The sequence below is a fragment of the Oncorhynchus tshawytscha genome, linkage group LG03, assembly GCF_018296145.1.
Source record: "Oncorhynchus tshawytscha isolate Ot180627B linkage group LG03, Otsh_v2.0, whole genome shotgun sequence".
NCBI classification, from domain to species: Eukaryota; Metazoa; Chordata; class Actinopteri; order Salmoniformes; family Salmonidae; genus Oncorhynchus; species Oncorhynchus tshawytscha.
Genome location: NC_056431.1, coordinates 16,440,419 through 16,449,219, shown reverse-complemented (window position 1 = coordinate 16,449,219; position 8,801 = coordinate 16,440,419). Strand labels below are relative to the sequence as shown.

The 8,801-nt window shown below is 41.1% G+C and overlaps 1 long non-coding RNA gene across 1 annotated transcript; it reads left to right on the top strand.

Moving 5' to 3' along the window:
• The first annotated feature begins 3,971 nt into the window (after positions 1 to 3,971).
• On the top strand, positions 3,972 to 8,112 carry LOC121841581. The gene is made up of 3 exons (XR_006080610.1): positions 3,972 to 4,198; positions 4,613 to 4,762; positions 6,012 to 8,112. It is a non-coding gene; the product is annotated as an uncharacterized LOC121841581 (long non-coding RNA).
• Positions 8,113 to 8,801: the final 689 nt, after the last annotated feature.

The window sequence follows — 8,801 nt, the reverse complement described above, 5'->3', positions numbered from 1 at the left end:
ACCTCTTCGATTTAAGAATGATGGAAGCCACTGGGTTTTTGGAGACCTTCAATGCTGCAGAAATGTTTTAGTACCCTTCCCTAGATCTGTGCCTCGACTCAATCCTGTCTCAGAGCTCTACAGCCAATTCCTTTGACCTCATGGCTTGGATTTTCTCTGACATGCACTGTCAACTGTGGGACCTTATATAGACAGGTGTGTGCCTTTTCTAAATCATGTCCAATCAATTGAATTTACCACAGATGGACCCCAATCAAGTTTTAGAAACATCTCAAGGATGATCAATGGAAACAGGATGCACCTGAGCTCAATTTCGAGTCTCATAGGAAAGTGTCTGAATACTTATGGAAATAAGGTATTTCAGTTTTTTATTTTTTATAAATTAGCAAAAATCTTAGAAAAACCTGTTTTTGCTTTGTCATTGTGGGGTACTGTGTGTAGATTGATGAGGACAATTTTAATTTAATCAATTTTAGAATAAGGCTGTAATGTGACAGAATGTGGAAAAAGTCAAGGGGTCTGAATACTTTCCGAATACACTGTACATGCTACAATAGAGATGTTAACAAACAAGAGATACAAGCCACAGTATTTAATTTATATATTTTTTTTATCTCAATATCAAATCATTTCTGGGTAACAATTAAGTACCTTACTGTGATTGTTTTCAATTAAAATGTTCAAAAATGGTTCTTAGCAAAGAGCCATTTCTGAAGCAAAAATGTTGCTAGGACTGTCTGGTAGTGGTCTGAGTGGGGAAGGGAAAACTAAAAACTATCAGTTATTGGCAGAAGGACTGGAAATGTCTTTCTTATTGGTCTTTTAACTAATTTACCGTCTGGTAATGTCACCAGGCAGGCCAAAACTCAATCCCACCAAAACTGTCTGATTTTTCAGGCAGTTGTTTCAAACAGCTCTTACACTAAAAGGGCATTATCATGAATGCAGGCATCGAGGCATTCAGTTACTGTTCGATTGAACTCTAGAAAGTGCAAAATAAGTGAACTAAGCATTTGAGTGTGGATTGATCGTCGTGCCAAAAACGTCCCGGCCTCCTGGGCTTTTTACATACGACCGTGTCTTTACCGAGAATGGAAGGACAAACAAAAAATATCTGTAGAAAATTCGTCCTGTGGGTGAAAACAGCTTGTGTTGATGAGAGGTGAATTTGAATGGCAAAAATCATGCAAGCTAACAGTCAGGCCACAAACAAGCAAATAACAGTTCCGTACAACAGTGGTGTGCTGAGTGGCACCTCGGAAAGCACAACTCGTCGGTCTTTGACACTGATGTGTTATTGCAGTAGACCACACCAGGTTCCACTCCTATCAGCTGAAAACAACAAGAAGCGGCTGCAGTGGGCATGTAATCACGGACACTGGACAACTGAGGAGTGTAAAAACATTGCCTGGTCCGACGAATCCCGGTTCCAGTTGGGTCATGCTGATGGTAGAGTCAGGATTTGGCCTAAGCAGCATGAGTCCATCCTGCCTGGTGTCAACGGTACAGGCTGGTGGTGGTGGTGTAATGGTGTGGGGAATGTTTTCCTGGCACACGTTAGGTCCCTTGATACCAATTGAGCAACGTTTCAACACCACAGCGTATCTGAACATTGTTGCTGACCAGGTGTATCCCTTCATGGCTACAGGGGGTCCGACCCAGTACTAGATGGTTGTACCTAATAAACTGGCCACTGAGTGTATATAAAACATAGGAAATCACGTTTTTGACTGCACTGTGCCTTTAAAACAGCAGGCTAGTAATGGATGGAACCAACTGACATGGTTTGGCAGAGTGACCTGTACATTCCGGTCCTTCATTCATTCTCTACCATTTTATTCCCCCAAGACTATTGTGTCTCGTCTTATCTCCTCTTGTGGTTTACATGAACAACTGTGTGATCAGTTTCTTATATGGGCAAATGCATGAGATGGAAAAATGTATCTCAAAACGCATGTGTATCAAGGTTCATATGATGTAACATATCCCAACTGTGAGTACAGCCCAACCCATATCCCAACTGTGAGCACAGCCCAACCCATATCCCAACTGTGAGTACAGCCCAACCCATATCCCAACTGTGAGTACAGCCCAACCCATATTCCAACTGTGAGCACAACCCAACCCATCTCCCAACTACGAGTACAACCCAACACATATCCCAACTGTGAGTCCCTCCCAACCCATATCCCAACTGTGAGTACAACCCAACCCATCTCCCAACTGTGAGTACAACCCGACCCATATCCCAACTGTGTACCGTCACACATTGGGTGTGATATAATAAAGGTGTGGCTTAATAAAGGTGTGGTATAATAAATATGTTGTATAATAAAGGTGTGGCACAATAAAGGTGTGGTATAATTAAGGTGTGGTATAGCAAAACAAATATAGGCAACAAATATAGGCAACATTCTGAATTGAGTAAGAAGGAAGTAAGAAACTGAAATATACTGTTTGTATTGTTGTTTTTTGGCCTATATCTGGTCAGTAACTGGAACATTCATTCACTTCACCAAGTTAATTTTACAGCAACGTCAAATACCATATCCAACAACTGAATGAAAGTGTTTGAACAAGCTTGATGCTTTTGGCTACAGTGGCTTATATCGTCATCAAACAATCTACTCTGAAGCGAAACAGACTACGCACAAATATCCAATTGTTCACAAGTTTATATGGTTGGCATTACGTTGAGAATCAGGACAGTAATGGCCTATATAATACATGTTGCCCACCCTCAACTCTATAGTGGCAGGTTTGTCATCCATGTACTTCATATAAATGTGCACTAGAGGACAGTACTGTTTAGCACACATCAAATTGGGGCCACTACACAATAAATAGCATTCACTTGTATATATAAGAACCTTGACAGCTGGGGTGTGAAAGGGATTTTGTTGATTTTTCGCCAGTGTAAAGGTCGTGTCAGAGGGTCTTATTCCTTGCAATAAGGGCTTTGGTCTTTTAACACTGACTATATTATAGTCGTGCAATTTGCAAATCAACTTGATTGGAGGTACACAGCCCACTGCTAGCCTCTTGTCAACCCGGTCTCTGGGGTAGACATAACATAGTAAAATGTAAATCCAGGATACTTATGATATGTTACATTTTGTATGGTATGTATGAATTTGAGGATGTCCATCATCCATTTTGTATGATATATTACGAATTGCAATTCGTTCAATATTTTACAAATTGTCATTCGTATAAAATGTTACGAATTTGTTAAACGTATGATATGTTACGAATGCCAATTTGTTGTGGCTAATGTTAGCTGGGTGGTTAATGTTAGCTAGGCTAGGGGTTGCTAGATGTTCCTATGTACCGTTATACGCCCACCCATCCAACTGGACCAACCACCCTTCTTCGGTTTTTACCTTGAGTAACCTTCTGTCTTATGTAACCATACCAAAAGTATATCATATTAATTTGAGTGTTCCGGATATACGTTTACTATGCTACGTCTAGTCTTTCAAACAGGCTACTATACCGGATTTTTGACAGGTGTTGGCATGATGCCCCATTTACATCGTGAACTGTTATTTCATCTTCATGAATTCTTGCCCCGCTACTGAATGGACAAGTGTAGTGTTTGTAACACAAGATGGAGGAGAGCTTCTCTCTTGTCAAAGATCACATTTATTTTGGGAGATTGTAAAATATTACCTTTTCGTTCAAGACAGGATAAATATATTGGTTCTGGTTATAATAATACATGTTTATTTTTTTATTCAACTTGTTTCTCTAACTTTATAGCGAGTCAAGCTAGATTGCACTGCAGAGCAGCTAGCTAAAAGCTAGGCTAGGTTGAAGCTAGTGACCTCCACCTAATAATTATCATCAAAAACAAGCGTCATTTACCATCACAATAAACTTAAACGGGAGGCAACAGTCATATAAATTAATTGGCTTAACAGTCAATGTGTATTATTTAACATTACTATTAAAATTGTACTCGCTTATAGGAATGGGTTATTGTTTATAAATTGCTAGGTATCCCATAAAGCCACCACCGAAAACCACATATTTTCATCTTCCTCTGAAGACGATGCAAAGTTTTTTTTAAATCTAAGTATGCAGCGTCCATCTAACAACGGAGCGGTCAACAGCAAGGGGGCGTTGTGTTTCCAATCTGTTGTGGACATCCATTGAAATGCAGTACATCTGGCGCAATGTAACAGAGTGCTTATGGGTAATGAAAACTTTAGGGGCTTTAGGGTTGTCAGACAATTTGTGGGCTAAACCTAGCTCAAATTCTACACGTTGGAGTAAAACGAGGCTTCATTGATAGATGATGGTAGATCCCGAAATCAGTCAGATAAAGTTATTTTGCAAGCTATTTTTAAGCTAACTTGATTCTGTATGGAGTCATAGATAGCTAGCATAATCATTTGAAAATTAATCATTCACCTGCGAAGACCTAGCAACTGATATTAATCCCATGATTTATTGATCACCCAGTTAGATCTGGAGTTTTAGTAGAAACACGACTGAAGTTAGAAAATGATTTGTTTAGCTTTGACATTTGCTGCAAACTGTGAATCTGTACTGCTCTTTGATTAAAAACCATATCTAAATCATTTACAATTGTCTCCCCACTCTCCAGGCTGCAATCCACTCCCAGTTAAGCGGGGTCCGGTCAGGCCTCCGTCAGCTCCAAAATGCCCTGGGGGATGTGATGGACATCCAGAACTTTCTTTCTGGTAGAAGTCAGCAATAACTGGAGGCAAAACATTAACACCATTGAGAACCTGAAGTACGTCAAATATGCTGGGACGCAACATCAGCGGTGGCTCCTCAGAGGAGGAAAGTGAGGACCATTCTCCTCAGTGAATATATTTAGCATACATATATTCACATCACTAAATAATTCATTAGAACACACTGTTTTGCAATGAAGGTCTACAGTACCCTCAACAGCACTCTCTGGGGTAGCACAATGGTGTAGCTGGAGAACAGATAGTTTCCGTCCTCCTCTGGGTACATTAACTTCATTACAAAACCTAAGAGGCTCATGGTTCTCACCCCCTTCCATAGACTTAGAGTAATTATGACTGTATTCGAGGGTGATGCCTCTGGAATTTATGCACTGATTGAGTAGGTGAAGTTATGGAGATTGTGCTCTTATTAGAGAAATGGTGAGAGAGACAGTTCCTCAGTTTAGGGTTATTTGATGTTGATTGGAGATGAACAATGTTTGCAATTCTGTGCCATGTCACTCAGCGGTGATTATTCAATGAACTGTCCTTTTATCCATACAAGATGTGGTCTGGAAATAATAATACACATGAATACAATGACATCAATATACTAATATTTTTCAACTGTGCTGTTTCACAAAAGTTATATTTTACAGACACAGTATATTTTACATGAGTTATCTTGTTATTTTTAGTCCCACCCTTCAGCTCCATGGTTTGACTTTGAACGTTTTTTTTGCCTGGTCACCGACAGCTGTTTCTTAAACAGAAGCAAATGGAACTCAACAGGGATGGATCTACCTAAATTTGTCCAATAGAAACTCTCGTTTTGGACTAATGATTACACCCTAGAGTAACCAGATGCAGACAACAGTGTGCAAGGCGGTATTGAATGTGTCACTGTCTGTAACCTTGATTACTCAAATGTTTCTCTCGACCTGTGCACCAACGTTGTAAACTTTAATTCGTAGGTTGTAGCAACCTTATGATGGGTATAGGGAAAGTTGTGTATCATATAGTAGCCTAAACCTACTGATGTTACATTAAGCTGGGTGAATGGAATATGAATAACAGTCATCCAATATTCTGTAATAGAAGTAAAGCCATGCTCATAAAAAAAACGGCACCTACCGCCACTGAACACAGTCAGCTAGCCTCAGCTGTGGAGAACCTGAAGAATATATTTTCAGGTATATTCAGCTGTAACATTACATGTGATTGGGAACTATTACTGTTGGTTTGCATTGCATTTGATGTGACACTACAGTATTTGTGTTGTAATATTTCTCCTACATTCCTGTGCAGTGCCTGAGTTGGTGGCAGGACACTCCATTAATGATAGAGCAAGCCGAGCTGTTGAAGGGCCACCACAAGCTGATGAACCTGGAGTGCTCATGGAATGACTTCATGTACGATCAGTACAGGATGGGCAGCAAGAACACACACAACATGAACCTCAATCCAACAAGATTGTGTCCCTCCTCACCTGGGTCCTCAATTAAAGGGAAACTTCACTGCTAGCCACTATCTCCCTACATCATTTTAAGTGATGAGAGGGTGTTCCTGACATAATTATGCAGCATAGAGGTATTTTTGAATTTTCGCAACGGCCTTTGTGTTACGCCGATTGTACAATCACACTAGCAGTGAGTAGATATGGTTGTCCTTGTTCAATAGAGCCATTGGACTTGTCTCAACGATGTTCCTATCTGACACAACATTGCAGGATATCTAGGTTGACTCATGTTCTCTGGCTTTTTTTAATGTTCTTTTACATACTAACATAGGGACATACTGCCCTATTAATTTGAGCCGAAATACAGTGAAGAGGAGTTGAGACGGCGAGAACAAGAATTGCGAGGCCAGCAAGCAGCGATGGGGAGCCACGGGCAGACTTTGACCAGCGGTGCCTATGTGGGTGCTGTCCAGCCACGCCGACAGAAGAGAAATGTCTGTGCTGCAACTAATTAGATTGTGGACGGTTCATACTGGAGATGGTCACTGCAGACCCCATGGATTGTGTGTCTGATACAGACCATCAAAGTTTTGACGCAGATATGGATAGAAGTGTGCTGGAGACATTTTTCAGAACCTCCAAGATCAAATGGCGGCGGCAGCCTAGACCAGCGGGGTAGTACGTTGTTTTGCTGTTGGTAGCTACTAGCTAGCTAGTAATATAAGCTCTCTTTTCACATGAGGCAGTGTTGTTCAGTACAGTATAATTTTGTGATTGATTCGGCCATATCGGGGCTTGCTAGTACCACTACAAGTTGAACTAGCTAGCTTTGTTTGCTATACCCAAAATGTCCCGTAGCCTAATGTTATCATTATCTAGCTATTGTAAGCTAGCTAGCAATGCTAGCCTCAGTGCATCTTATTAGTAGCAAAAATGGATAAATGTTTTGATGATGATGACGAAGAGTAAAGAAATGACTTTGGATTTATGACTCATATTGGTCTACCTGTGTGTCTGTGAGATTTGTAATATTCTGCATCATGATGCTACAGTAGGAATACAGACAGTACACAATGATTGGCCATTAAAGTCTAATAGTGTTTTGTCATTCTCTTACAGACAATACTGCTTGGTGAAAGATTATATTTGGAGATGGTTATCGGTGTCGGAGAAGCTAGGCACAGAACACTGAATTCCCTGAAAACATTTCCGGCACCTACTTCAGTCCAAGTCAAGCACTGGTCTAACTGAATGTGGATGTTGTGTTGCCTGAATGTTCCAGGCACAATCCAGAATGTTCTTCTGCTGGTGAACCTTGTCTTGTGTTGTGCAATGGCAGCTGGTCTGGCAGAAGTTCATGAGCTCAATGACCTTGGACTCATCGACTCATAGATTTCGGCTCTTGCCAGCCCCATGCAGTCTTTTCCTCTTCCGAGTCAGATGATGTTGAGCTTGAGTTTTTTCCCGGATTAAAGATTTCATCCAATGGGTCTACAGGATCTGTACTTCTAAAGCAGCAGCACCAGGATTAGTCTGTAGGACATACACTAGTCAGTGATTAGGCAACATTTTACTACTTTGTCCCCATGAATACACACTCTGACAAGGTACTACATCCACTCTTCACCCTTGTGTCAATAGATCATGCATACTAACCTTCACACACAATACCCACTCCCAACAGACACCAGTCACCCACACCATCCCCTCTTCACCAAGAACTAAGCTTTTCTCTGATTTACACTTCAAGCTTTGCATAAACAATCAATTAATGCTGCAATATGTAACTTTTTGGGCGACTCAGCAAATTCACAAAACATTTTTTAACTAGGAAAGTCGGTTATTAAGAACAAAATCTCATTTGTAATGACGGCCAACAGTGGCCTTGTTCAGGGGTAGAAGGACAGATTTTTATCTTGTCAACTTGGGGATTCGATCCAGCAACCTATCAACTGGCCCAATGCTCTAACCACTAGGCTACCTGCTGCCCCAAAAATGTGAGTTATAGATCTGTCATTCTCATTGAAAGCAAATCTAACAAGCAGTAGATAAACTCAGCAAAAAAAGAAACGTCCTCTTACTGTCAACTGCGTTTATTTTCAGCAAACTTAACATGTGTAAATATTTGTAAGGACATAACAAGATTCAACAACTGAGACATAAAATGAACAAGTTCCACAGACATGTGACAAACAGAAATTGAATAATGTGTCCCTGAACAAAAGGGGGGTCAAAATCAAAAGTAGCTGTCAGTATCTGGTGTCAGTATCTGGTATCAGCTGCATTAAGTGATGCAGTGCATCTCCTCCTCATGGACTGCACCAGATTTGCCAGTCCTTGCTGTGAGATGTTACCCCACTCTTCCACCAAGGCACCTGAAAATTCCTGGACATTTCTGGGGGGAATGGTCCTAGCCCTCACCCTCCGATCCAACAGGTCCCAGACGTGCTCAATGGGATTGAGATCCGGGCTCTTCGCTGGCCATGGCAGAACACTGACATTCCTGTCTTGCAGGAAATCACACACAGAACGAGCAGTATGGCTGGTGGCATTGTCATGCTGGAGGGCCATGTCAGGAGCCTGCAGGAATGGTACCACATGAGGCAGGAGGATGTCTTCCCTGTAACGCACAGCGTTGA